Source organism: Pan troglodytes, chromosome 3 (assembly GCF_028858775.2).
Source record: "Pan troglodytes isolate AG18354 chromosome 3, NHGRI_mPanTro3-v2.0_pri, whole genome shotgun sequence".
Lineage (NCBI taxonomy): Eukaryota > Metazoa > Chordata > Mammalia > Primates > Hominidae > Pan > Pan troglodytes.
In genome coordinates this window covers 80,373,447-80,387,745 of record NC_072401.2, presented here as the reverse complement: position 1 = coordinate 80,387,745, position 14,299 = coordinate 80,373,447, and positions in this window count along the sequence as shown.

Here is a 14,299-nt window from a genome sequence, read left to right as displayed (position 1 = left end):
GATGTGTGCATTCACCTCACGGAGTTTAACCTTACTCTTCATAGAGCAGTTTGGAAACACTCTGTTTGTAAAGTCTGCAAGTGGATATTTGGACCTCTTTGAGGCCTTCGTTGGAAACGGGATTTCTTCATAGAATGCTAGACATAAGAATTCTCAGTAACTTCTTTGTGTTGTGTGTATTCAACTCACAGTGTTTAACCTTCCTTTAGACACAGCAGTTTTGAAAGACTCTTTTTGTGTAATTTGCTTGTGGAGATTTCAAGCGATTTGAGGCCGTTCATAGAAAAGGAAATATCTTCCAATAAAAACTAGACAGAATCATTCTCAGAAACTAATTTCTTATGTGTGCGTTCGACTCACAGAGTTTAACCTTTCTTTTCACAGAGCAGTTTGGAAAAACTCTGTTTGTAAGGTCTGCAAGTGGATATTTGGACCTGTTTGAGGCCTTCGTTGGAAACGGGATTTCTTCATATAATGCTAGACAGAAGAATTCTCAGTAACTTCTTTGTGTTGTGTGTATTCAACTCACAGTGTTGAACCTTCCTTTAGACACAGCAGCTTTGAAAGAGTCTTTTTGTGTAATTTGCTTATGGAGATTTCAAGCGATTTGAGGCCGTTCATAGAAAAGGAAATATCTTCCAATAAAAACTAGAGAGAATCATTCTCAGAAACTAATTTCTTATGTGTGCATTCATCTCACAGAGTTTAACCTTTCTCTTCATAGAGCAGTTTGGAAACACTCTGTTTGTAAAGTCTGCAAGTGGATATTTGGACCTCTTTGAGGCCTTCGTTGGAAACAGGGTTTCTTCATAAAATGCTAGACAGAAGAATTCTCAGTAACTTCTTTGTGTTGTGTGCATTCATCTCACAGTGTTGAACCTTCCTTTAGACACAGCAGTTTTGAAAGACTCTTTTTGTGTAATTTGCTTGTGGAGATTTCAAGCGATTTGAGGCCGTTCATAGAAAAGGAGATATCTTCCAATAAAAACTAGACAGAATCATTCTCAGAAACTAATTTCTTATGTGTGCGTTCAACTCACAGAGTTTAACCTTTCTTTTCATAGAGCAGTTTGGAAACACTCAGTTTGTAAAGTCTGCAAGTGGATATTTGGACCTCTTTGAGGCCTTCGTTGGAAACGGGATTTCTTCATAGAATGCTAGACAGAAGAATTCTCAGTAACACTTTTGGGTTGTGTGTATTCAACTCACAGAGTTGAACTTTCTTTAGACAGAGCAGATTTGAAACTCTCTTTTTGTGGATTTTGCAAGTGGAGATTTCAAGCGCTTCGAGGTCAATGGTAGAAAAGGAAATATCTTCGTACAAAAACAAGACAGAATCATTCTGTGAAACTGCTTTGTGGTGTGTGCATTCAGCTCACAGATTTTAACCTTTCTTTTCATAGAGCAGTTTGAAAACACTCTGTTTCTAACGTCTGCAAGTGGATATTTGGATCTCTTTGAGAACTTCCTTGGAAACGGGATATTTTCATATAATGCTAGACAGAAGAATTCTCAGTAACTTCTTTCTGTTCTGTTTATTCAACTCACAGAGTTGAACCATCTTTTAGACAGAGCCGATTTGAAACACTCTTTTTCTGGAATTTGCGTGTGGAGATTTCAAGCGAAATGAGGCCAATGGTAGAAAAGGAAATATCTTCGTATAAAAAGAAGACAGAATGATTCTGAGAAACCACATTGTGATGTGTGCATTCACCTCACGGAGTTTAACCTTACTCTTCATAGAGCAGTTTGGAAACACTCTGTTTGTAAAGTCTGCAAGTGGATATTTGGACCTCTTTGAGGCCTTCGTTGGAAACGGGATTTCTTCATAGAATGCTAGACATAATAATTCTCAGTTACTTCTTTGTGTTGTGTGTATTCAACTCACAGTGTTTAACCTTCCTTTAGACACAGCAGTTTTGAAAGACTCTTTTTGTGTAATTTGCTTGTGGAGATTTCAAGCGATTTTAGTCCGTTCATAGAAAAGGAAATATCTTCCAATAAAAACTAGACAGAATCATTCTCAGAAACTAATTTCTTATGTGTGCGTTCAACTCACAGAGTTTAACCTTTCTTTTCACAGAGCAGTTTGGAAAAACTCTGTTTGTAAGGTCTGCAAGTGGATATTTGGACCTGTTTGAGGCCTTCGTTGGAAACGGGATTTCTTCATATAATGCTAGACAGAAGAATTCTCAGTAACTTCTTTGTGTTGTGTGTATTCAACTCACAGTGTTGAACCTTCCTTTAGACACAGCAGTTTTGAAAGACTCTTTTTGTGTAATTTGCTTGTGGAGATTTCAAGCGATTTGAGGCCGTTCATAGAAAAGGAGATATCTTCCAATAAAAACTAGACAGAATCATTCTCAGAAACTAATTTCTTATGTGTGCGTTCAACTCACAGAGTTTAACCTTTCTTTTCATAGAGCAGTTTGGAAACACTCAGTTTGTAAAGTCTGCAAGTGGATATTTGGACCTCTTTGAGGCCTTCGTTGGAAACGGGATTTCTTCATAGAATGCTAGACAGAAGAATTCTCAGTAACACTTTTGGGTTGTGTGTATTCAACTCACAGAGTTGAACTTTCTTTAGACAGAGCAGATTTGAAACTCTCTTTTTGTGGATTTTGCAAGTGGAGATTTCAAGCGCTTCGAGGTCAATGGTAGAAAAGGAAATATCTTCGTACAAAAACAAGACAGAATCATTCTGTGAAACTGCTTTGTGGTGTCTGCATTCAGCTCACAGATTTTAACCTTTCTTTTCATAGAGCAGTTTGAAAACACTCTGTTTCTAACGTCTGCAAGTGGATATTTGGATCTCTTTATGGCCTTCCTTGGAAACGGGATTTTTTCATATAATGCTAGACAGAAGAATTCTCAGTAACTTCTTTCTGTTCTGTTTATTCAACTCTCAGAGTTGAACCATCTTTTAGACAGAGCCGATTTGAAACACTCTTTTTCTGGAATTTGCGTGTGGAGATTTCAAGCGAAATGAGGCCAATGGTAGAAAAGGAAATATCTTCGTATAAAAAGAAGACAGAATGATTCTGAGAAACCACATTGTGATGTGTGCATTCACCTCACGGAGTTTAACCTTACTCTTCATAGAGCAGTTTGGAAACACTCTGTTTGTAAAGTCTGCAAGTGGATATTTGGACCTCTTTGAGGCCTTCGTTGGAAACGGGATTTCTTCATAGAAGGCTAGACATAAGAATTCTCAGTAACTTCTTTGTGTTGTGTGTATTCAACTCACAGTGTTTAACCTTCCTTTAGACACAGCAGTTTTGAAAGACTCTTTTTGTGTAATTTGCTTGTGGAGATTTCAAGCGATTTGAGGCCGTTCATAGAAAAGGAAATATCTTCCAATAAAAACTAGACAGAATCATTCTCAGAAACTAATTTCTTATGTGTGCGTTCGACTCACAGAGTTTAACCTTTCTTTTCACAGAGCAGTTTGGAAAAACTCTGTTTGTAAGGTCTGCAAGTGGATATTTGGACCTGTTTGAGGCCTTCGTTGGAAACGGGATTTCTTCATATAATGCTAGACAGAAGAATTCTCAGTAACTTCTTTGTGTTGTGTGTATTCAACTCACAGTGTTGAACCTTCCTTTAGACACAGCAGCTTTGAAAGAGTCTTTTTGTGTAATTTGCTTATGGAGATTTCAAGCGATTTGAGGCCGTTCATAGAAAAGGAAATATCTTCCAATAAAAACTAGAGAGAATCATTCTCAGAAACTAATTTCTTATGTGTGCATTCATCTCACAGAGTTTAACCTTTCTCTTCATAGAGCAGTTTGGAAACACTCTGTTTGTAAAGTCTGCAAGTGGATATTTGGACCTCTTTGAGGCCTTCGTTGGAAACAGGGTTTCTTCATAAAATGCTAGACAGAAGAATTCTCAGTAACTTCTTTGTGTTGTGTGCATTCATCTCACAGTGTTGAACCTTCCTTTAGACACAGCAGTTTTGAAAGACTCTTTTTGTGTAATTTGCTTGTGGAGATTTCAAGCGATTTGAGGCCGTTCATAGAAAAGGAGATATCTTCCAATAAAAACTAGACAGAATCATTCTCAGAAACTAATTTCTTATGTGTGCGTTCAACTCACAGAGTTTAACCTTTCTTTTCATAGAGCAGTTTGGAAACACTCAGTTTGTAAAGTCTGCAAGTGGATATTTGGACCTCTTTGAGGCCTTCGTTGGAAACGGGATTTCTTCATAGAATGCTAGACAGAAGAATTCTCAGTAACACTTTTGGGTTGTGTGTATTCAACTCACAGAGTTGAACTTTCTTTAGACAGAGCAGATTTGAAACTCTCTTTTTGTGGATTTTGCAAGTGGAGATTTCAAGCGCTTCGAGGTCAATGGTAGAAAAGGAAATATCTTCGTACAAAAACAAGACAGAATCATTCTGTGAAACTGCTTTGTGGTGTGTGCATTCAGCTCACAGATTTTAACCTTTCTTTTCATAGAGCAGTTTGAAAACACTCTGTTTCTAACGTCTGCAAGTGGATATTTGGATCTCTTTGAGAACTTCCTTGGAAACGGGATATTTTCATATAATGCTAGACAGAAGAATTCTCAGTAACTTCTTTCTGTTCTGTTTATTCAACTCACAGAGTTGAACCATCTTTTAGACAGAGCCGATTTGAAACACTCTTTTTCTGGAATTTGCGTGTGGAGATTTCAAGCGAAATGAGGCCAATGGTAGAAAAGGAAATATCTTCGTATAAAAAGAAGACAGAATGATTCTGAGAAACCACATTGTGATGTGTGCATTCACCTCACGGAGTTTAACCTTACTCTTCATAGAGCAGTTTGGAAACACTCTGTTTGTAAAGTCTGCAAGTGGATATTTGGACCTCTTTGAGGCCTTCGTTGGAAACGGGATTTCTTCATAGAATGCTAGACATAATAATTCTCAGTTACTTCTTTGTGTTGTGTGTATTCAACTCACAGTGTTTAACCTTCCTTTAGACACAGCAGTTTTGAAAGACTCTTTTTGTGTAATTTGCTTGTGGAGATTTCAAGCGATTTTAGTCCGTTCATAGAAAAGGAAATATCTTCCAATAAAAACTAGACAGAATCATTCTCAGAAACTAATTTCTTATGTGTGCGTTCAACTCACAGAGTTTAACCTTTCTTTTCACAGAGCAGTTTGGAAAAACTCTGTTTGTAAGGTCTGCAAGTGGATATTTGGACCTGTTTGAGGCCTTCGTTGGAAACGGGATTTCTTCATATAATGCTAGACAGAAGAATTCTCAGTAACTTCTTTGTGTTGTGTGTATTCAACTCACAGTGTTGAACCTTCCTTTAGACACAGCAGTTTTGAAAGACTCTTTTTGTGTAATTTGCTTGTGGAGATTTCAAGCGATTTGAGGCCGTTCATAGAAAAGGAGATATCTTCCAATAAAAACTAGACAGAATCATTCTCAGAAACTAATTTCTTATGTGTGCGTTCAACTCACAGAGTTTAACCTTTCTTTTCATAGAGCAGTTTGGAAACACTCAGTTTGTAAAGTCTGCAAGTGGATATTTGGACCTCTTTGAGGCCTTCGTTGGAAACGGGATTTCTTCATAGAATGCTAGACAGAAGAATTCTCAGTAACACTTTTGGGTTGTGTGTATTCAACTCACAGAGTTGAACTTTCTTTAGACAGAGCAGATTTGAAACTCTCTTTTTGTGGATTTTGCAAGTGGAGATTTCAAGCGCTTCGAGGTCAATGGTAGAAAAGGAAATATCTTCGTACAAAAACAAGACAGAATCATTCTGTGAAACTGCTTTGTGGTGTGTGCATTCAGCTCACAGATTTTAACCTTTCTTTTCATAGAGCAGTTTGAAAACACTCTGTTTCTAACGTCTGCAAGTGGATATTTGGATCTCTTTATGGCCTTCCTTGGAAACGGGATTTTTTCATATAATGCTAGACAGAAGAATTCTCAGTAACTTCTTTCTGTTCTGTTTATTCAACTCTCAGAGTTGAACCATCTTTTAGACAGAGCCGATTTGAAACACTCTTTTTCTGGAATTTGCGTGTGGAGATTTCAAGCGAAATGAGGCCAATGGTAGAAAAGGAAATATCTTCGTATAAAAAGAAGACAGAATGATTCTGAGAAACCACATTGTGATGTGTGCATTCACCTCACGGAGTTTAACCTTACTCTTCATAGAGCAGTTTGGAAACACTCTGTTTGTAAAGTCTGCAAGTGGATATTTCGACCTCTTTGAGGCCTTCGTTGGAAACGGGATTTCTTCATAGAATGCTAGACATAAGAATTCTCAGTAACTTCTTTGTGTTGTGTGTATTCAACTCACAGTGTTTAACCTTCCTTTAGACACAGCAGTTTTGAAAGACTCTTTTTGTGTAATTTGCTTGTGGAGATTTCAAGCGATTTGAGGCCGTTCATAGAAAAGGAAATATCTTCCAATAAAAACTAGACAGAATCATTCTCAGAAACTAATTTCTTATGTGTGCGTTCGACTCACAGAGTTTAACCTTTCTTTTCAAAGAGCAGTTTGGAAAAACTCTGTTTGTAAGGTCTGCAAGTGGATATTTGGACCTGTTTGAGGCCTTCGTTGGAAACGGGATTTCTTCATATAATGCTAGACAGAAGAATTCTCAGTAACTTCTTTGTGTTGTGTGTATTCAACTCACAGTGTTGAACCTTCCTTTAGACACAGCAGCTTTGAAAGAGTCTTTTTGTGTAATTTGCTTATGGAGATTTCAAGCGATTTGAGGCCGTTCATAGAAAAGGAAATATCTTCCAATAAAAACTAGAGAGAATCATTCTCAGAAACTAATTTCTTATGTGTGCATTCATCTCACAGAGTTTAACCTTTCTCTTCATAGAGCAGTTTGGAAACACTCTGTTTGTAAAGTCTGCAAGTGGATATTTGGACCTCTTTGAGGCCTTCGTTGGAAACAGGGTTTCTTCATAAAATGCTAGACAGAAGAATTCTCAGTAACTTCTTTGTGTTGTGTGCATTCATCTCACAGTGTTGAACCTTCCTTTAGACACAGCAGTTTTGAAAGACTCTTTTTGTGTAATTTGCTTGTGGAGATTTCAAGCGATTTGAGGCCGTTCATAGAAAAGGAGATATCTTCCAATAAAAACTAGACAGAATCATTCTCAGAAACTAATTTCTTATGTGTGCGTTCAACTCACAGAGTTTAACCTTTCTTTTCATAGAGCAGTTTGGAAACACTCAGTTTGTAAAGTCTGCAAGTGGATATTTGGACCTCTTTGAGGCCTTCGTTGGAAACGGGATTTCTTCATAGAATGCTAGACAGAAGAATTCTCAGTAACACTTTTGGGTTGTGTGTATTCAACTCACAGAGTTGAACTTTCTTTAGACAGAGCAGATTTGAAACTCTCTTTTTGTGGATTTTGCAAGTGGAGATTTCAAGCGCTTCGAGGTCAATGGTAGAAAAGGAAATATCTTCGTACAAAAACAAGACAGAATCATTCTGTGAAACTGCTTTGTGGTGTGTGCATTCAGCTCACAGATTTTAACCTTTCTTTTCATAGAGCAGTTTGAAAACACTCTGTTTCTAACGTCTGCAAGTGGATATTTGGATCTCTTTGAGAACTTCCTTGGAAACGGGATATTTTCATATAATGCTAGACAGAAGAATTCTCAGTAACTTCTTTCTGTTCTGTTTATTCAACTCACAGAGTTGAACCATCTTTTAGACAGAGCCGATTTGAAACACTCTTTTTCTGGAATTTGCGTGTGGAGATTTCAAGCGAAATGAGGCCAATGGTAGAAAAGGAAATATCTTCGTATAAAAAGAAGACAGAATGATTCTGAGAAACCACATTGTGATGTGTGCATTCACCTCACGGAGTTTAACCTTACTCTTCATAGAGCAGTTTGGAAACACTCTGTTTGTAAAGTCTGCAAGTGGATATTTGGACCTCTTTGAGGCCTTCGTTGGAAACGGGATTTCTTCATAGAATGCTAGACATAATAATTCTCAGTTACTTCTTTGTGTTGTGTGTATTCAACTCACAGTGTTTAACCTTCCTTTAGACACAGCAGTTTTGAAAGACTCTTTTTGTGTAATTTGCTTGTGGAGATTTCAAGCGATTTTAGTCCGTTCATAGAAAAGGAAATATCTTCCAATAAAAACTAGACAGAATCATTCTCAGAAACTAATTTCTTATGTGTGCGTTCAACTCACAGAGTTTAACCTTTCTTTTCACAGAGCAGTTTGGAAAAACTCTGTTTGTAAGGTCTGCAAGTGGATATTTGGACCTGTTTGAGGCCTTCGTTGGAAACGGGATTTCTTCATATAATGCTAGACAGAAGAATTCTCAGTAACTTCTTTGTGTTGTGTGTATTCAACTCACAGTGTTGAACCTTCCTTTAGACACAGCAGTTTTGAAAGACTCTTTTTGTGTAATTTGCTTGTGGAGATTTCAAGCGATTTGAGGCCGTTCATAGAAAAGGAGATATCTTCCAATAAAAACTAGACAGAATCATTCTCAGAAACTAATTTCTTATGTGTGCGTTCAACTCACAGAGTTTAACCTTTCTTTTCATAGAGCAGTTTGGAAACACTCAGTTTGTAAAGTCTGCAAGTGGATATTTGGACCTCTTTGAGGCCTTCGTTGGAAACGGGATTTCTTCATAGAATGCTAGACAGAAGAATTCTCAGTAACACTTTTGGGTTGTGTGTATTCAACTCACAGAGTTGAACTTTCTTTAGACAGAGCAGATTTGAAACTCTCTTTTTGTGGATTTTGCAAGTGGAGATTTCAAGCGCTTCGAGGTCAATGGTAGAAAAGGAAATATCTTCGTACAAAAACAAGACAGAATCATTCTGTGAAACTGCTTTGTGGTGTGTGCATTCAGCTCACAGATTTTAACCTTTCTTTTCATAGAGCAGTTTGAAAACACTCTGTTTCTAACGTCTGCAAGTGGATATTTGGATCTCTTTATGGCCTTCCTTGGAAACGGGATTTTTTCATATAATGCTAGACAGAAGAATTCTCAGTAACTTCTTTCTGTTCTGTTTATTCAACTCTCAGAGTTGAACCATCTTTTAGACAGAGCCGATTTGAAACACTCTTTTTCTGGAATTTGCGTGTGGAGATTTCAAGCGAAATGAGGCCAATGGTAGAAAAGGAAATATCTTCGTATAAAAAGAAGACAGAATGATTCTGAGAAACCACATTGTGATGTGTGCATTCACCTCACGGAGTTTAACCTTACTCTTCATAGAGCAGTTTGGAAACACTCTGTTTGTAAAGTCTGCAAGTGGATATTTCGACCTCTTTGAGGCCTTCGTTGGAAACGGGATTTCTTCATAGAATGCTAGACATAAGAATTCTCAGTAACTTCTTTGTGTTGTGTGTATTCAACTCACAGTGTTTAACCTTCCTTTAGACACAGCAGTTTTGAAAGACTCTTTTTGTGTAATTTGCTTGTGGAGATTTCAAGCGATTTGAGGCCGTTCATAGAAAAGGAAATATCTTCCAATAAAAACTAGACAGAATCATTCTCAGAAACTAATTTCTTATGTGTGCGTTCGACTCACAGAGTTTAACCTTTCTTTTCACAGAGCAGTTTGGAAAAACTCTGTTTGTAAGGTCTGCAAGTGGATATTTGGACCTGTTTGAGGCCTTCGTTGGAAACGGGATTTCTTCATATAATGCTAGACAGAAGAATTCTCAGTAACTTCTTTGTGTTGTGTGTATTCAACTCACAGTGTTGAACCTTCCTTTAGACACAGCAGTTTTGAAAGAGTCTTTTTGTGTAATTTGCTTATGGAGATTTCAAGCGATTTGAGGCCGTTCATAGAAAAGGAAATATCTTCCAATAAAAACTAGAGAGAATCATTCTCAGAAACTAATTTCTTATGTGTGCGTTCATCTCACAGAGTTTAACCTTTCTCTTCATAGAGCAGTTTGGAAACACTCTGTTTGTAAAGTCTGCAAGTGGATATTTGGACCTCTTTGAGGCCTTCGTTGGAAACAGGGTTTCTTCATAAAATGCTAGACAGAAGAATTCTCAGTAACTTCTTTGTGTTGTGTGCATTCATCTCACAGTGTTGAACCTTCCTTTAGACACAGCAGTTTTGAAAGACTCTTTTTGTGTAATTTGCTTGTGGAGATTTCAAGCGATTTGAGGCCGTTCATAGAAAAGGAGATATCTTCCAATAAAAACTAGACAGAATCATTCTCAGAAACTAATTTCTTATGTGTGCGTTCAACTCACAGAGTTTAACCTTTCTTTTCATAGAGCAGTTTGGAAACACTCAGTTTGTAAAGTCTGCAAGTGGATATTTGGACCTCTTTGAGGCCTTCGTTGGAAACGGGATTTCTTCATAGAATGCTAGACAGAAGAATTCTCAGTAACACTTTTGGGTTGTGTGTATTCAACTCACAGAGTTGAACTTTCTTTAGACAGAGCAGATTTGAAACTCTCTTTTTGTGGATTTTGCAAGTGGAGATTTCAAGCGCTTCGAGGTCAATGGTAGAAAAGGAAATATCTTCGTACAAAAACAAGACAGAATCATTCTGTGAAACTGCTTTGTGGTGTGTGCATTCAGCTCACAGATTTTAACCTTTCTTTTCATAGAGCAGTTTGAAAACACTCTGTTTCTAACGTCTGCAAGTGGATATTTGGATCTCTTTGAGAACTTCCTTGGAAACGGGATATTTTCATATAATGCTAGACAGAAGAATTCTCAGTAACTTCTTTCTGTTCTGTTTATTCAACTCACAGAGTTGAACCATCTTTTAGACAGAGCCGATTTGAAACACTCTTTTTCTGGAATTTGCGTGTGGAGATTTCAAGCGAAATGAGGCCAATGGTAGAAAAGGAAATATCTTCGTATAAAAAGAAGACAGAATGATTCTGAGAAACCACATTGTGATGTGTGCATTCACCTCACGGAGTTTAACCTTACTCTTCATAGAGCAGTTTGGAAACACTCTGTTTGTAAAGTCTGCAAGTGGATATTTGGACCTCTTTGAGGCCTTCGTTGGAAACGGGATTTCTTCATAGAATGCTAGACATAAGAATTCTCAGTTACTTCTTTGTGTTGTGTGTATTCAACTCACAGTGTTTAACCTTCCTTTAGACACAGCAGTTTTGAAAGACTCTTTTTGTGTAATTTGCTTGTGGAGATTTCAAGCGATTTTAGTCCGTTCATAGAAAAGGAAATATCTTCCAATAAAAACTAGACAGAATCATTCTCAGAAACTAATTTCTTATGTGTGCGTTCAACTCACAGAGTTTAACCTTTCTTTTCACAGAGCAGTTTGGAAAAACTCTGTTTGTAAGGTCTGCAAGTGGATATTTGGACCTGTTTGAGGCCTTCGTTGGAAACGGGATTTCTTCATATAATGCTAGACAGAAGAATTCTCAGTAACTTCTTTGTGTTGTGTGTATTCAACTCACAGTGTTGAACCTTCCTTTAGACACAGCAGTTTTGAAAGACTCTTTTTGTGTAATTTGCTTGTGGAGATTTCAAGCGATTTGAGGCCGTTCATAGAAAAGGAAATATCTTCCAATAAAAACTAGACAGAATCCTTCTCAGAAACTAATTTCTTATGTGTGCGTTCAACTCACAGAGTTTAACCTTTCTTTTCATAGAGCGGTTTGGAAACACTCAGTTTGTAAAGTCTGCAAGTGGATATTTGGACCTCTTTGAGGCCTTCGTTGGAAACGGGATTTCTTCATAGAATGCTAGACAGAAGAATTCTCAGTAACACTTTTGGGTTGTGTGTATTCAACTCACAGAGTTGAACTTTCTTTAGACAGAGCAGATTTGAAACTCTCTTTCTGTGGATTTTGCAAGTGGAGATTTCAAGCGCTTCGAGGTCAATGGTAGAAAAGGAAATATCTTCGTACAAAAACAAGACAGAATCATTCTGAGAAACTGCTTTGTGATGTGTGCATTCAGCTCACAGAGTTTAACCTTTCTTTTCATAGAGCAGTTTGGAAACACTCTGTTTCCAACGTCTGCAAGTGGATATTTGGACCTCTTTGAGGCATTCGTTGGAAACGGGATTTTTTCATATAATGCTAGACAGAAGAATTCTAAGTAACTTCTTTGTGTTCTGTTTATTCAACTCACAGAGTTGAACCATCTTTTAGACAGAGCCGATTTGAAACACTCTTTTTCTGGAATTTGCGTGTGGAGATTTCAAGCGAAATGAGGCCAATGGTAGAAAAGGAAATATCTTCGTATAAAAAGAAGACAGAATGATTCTGAGAAACCACATTGTGATGTGTGCATTCACCTCACGGAGTTTAACCTTACTCTTCATAGAGCAGTTTGGAAACACTCTGTTTGTAAAGTCTGCAAGTGGATATTTGGACCTCTTTGAGGCCTTCGTTGGAAACGGGATTTCTTCATAGAATGCTAGACATAAGAATTCTCAGTTACTTCTTTGTGTTGTGTGTATTCAACTCACAGTGTTTAACCTTCCTTTAGACAGAGCAGTTTTGAAAGACTCTTTTTGTGTAATTTGCTTGTGGAGATTTCAAGCGATTTTAGTCCGTTCATAGAAAAGGAAATATCTTCAAATAAAAACTAGACAGAATCATTCTCAGAAACTAATTTCTTATGTGTGCGTTCAACTCACAGAGTTTAACCTTTCTTTTCACAGAGCAGTTGGAAACACTCTGTTTGTAAGGTCTGCAAGTGGATATTTGGACCTGTTTGAGGCCTTCGTTGGAAACGGGATTACTTCATATAATGCTAGACAGAAGAATTCTCAGTAACTTCTTTGTGTTGTGTGTATTCAACTCACAGTGTTGAACCTTCCTTTAGACACAGCAGTTTTGAAAGACTCTTTTTGTGTAATTTGCTTGTGGAGATTTCAAGCGATTTGAGGCCGTTCATAGAAAAGGAAATATCTTCCAATAAAAACTAGAGAGAATCATTCTCAGAAACTAATTTCTTATGTGTGCGTTCATCTCACAGAGTTTAACCTTTCTCTTCATAGAGCAGTTTGGAAACACTCTGTTTGTAAAGTCTGCAAGTGGATATTTGGACCTCTTTGAGGCCTTCGTTGGAAACAGGGTTTCTTCATAAAATGCTAGACAGAAGAATTCTCAGTAACTTCTTTGTGTTGTGTGCATTCATCTCACAGTGTTGAACCTTCCTTTAGACACAGCAGTTTTGAAAGACTCTTTTTGTGTAATTTGCTTGTGGAGATTTCAAGCGATTTGAGGCCGTTCATAGAAAAGGAGATATCTTCCAATAAAAACTAGACAGAATCATTCTCAGAAACTAATTTCTTATGTGTGCGTTCAACTCACAGAGTTTAACCTTTCTTTTCATAGAGCAGTTTGGAAACACTCAGTTTGTAAAGTCTGCAAGTGGATATTTGGACCTCTTTGAGGCCTTCGTTGGAAACGGGATTTCTTCATAGAATGCTAGACAGAAGAATTCTCAGTAACACTTTTGGGTTGTGTGTATTCAACTCACAGAGTTGAACTTTCTTTAGACAGAGCAGATTTGAAACTCTCTTTTTGTGGATTTTGCAAGTGGAGATTTCAAGCGCTTCGAGGTCAATGGTAGAAAAGGAAATATCTTCGTACAAAAACAAGACAGAATCATTCTGTGAAACTGCTTTGTGGTGTGTGCATTCAGCTCACAGATTTTAACCTTTCTTTTCATAGAGCAGTTTGGAAACACTCTGTTTCTAACGTCTGCAAGTGGATATTTGGATCTCTTTGAGAACTTCCTTGGAAACGGGATATTTTCATATAATGCTAGACAGAAGAATTCTCAGTAACTTCTTTCTGTTCTGTTTATTCAACTCACAGAGTTGAACCATCTTTTAGACAGAGCCGATTTGAAACACTCTTTTTCTGGAATTTGCGTGTGGAGATTTCAAGCGAAATGAGGCCAATGGTAGAAAAGGAAATATCTTCGTATAAAAAGAAGACAGAATGATTCTGAGAAACCACATTGTGATGTGTGCATTCACCTCACGGAGTTTAACCTTACTCTTCATAGAGCAGTTTGGAAACACTCTGTTTGTAAAGTCTGCAAGTGGATATTTGGACCTCTTTGAGGCCTTCGTTGGAAACGGGATTTCTTCATAGAATGCTAGATATAATAATTCTCAGTTACTTCTTTGTGTTGTGTGTATTCAACTCACAGTGTTTAACCTTCCTTTAGACACAGCAGTTTTGAAAGACTCTTTTTGTGTAATTTGCTTGTGGAGATTTCAAGCGATTTTAGTCCGTTCATAGAAAAGGAAATATCTTCCAATAAAAACTAGACAGAATCATTCTCAGAAACTAATTTCTTATGTGTGCGTTCAACTCACAGAGTTTAA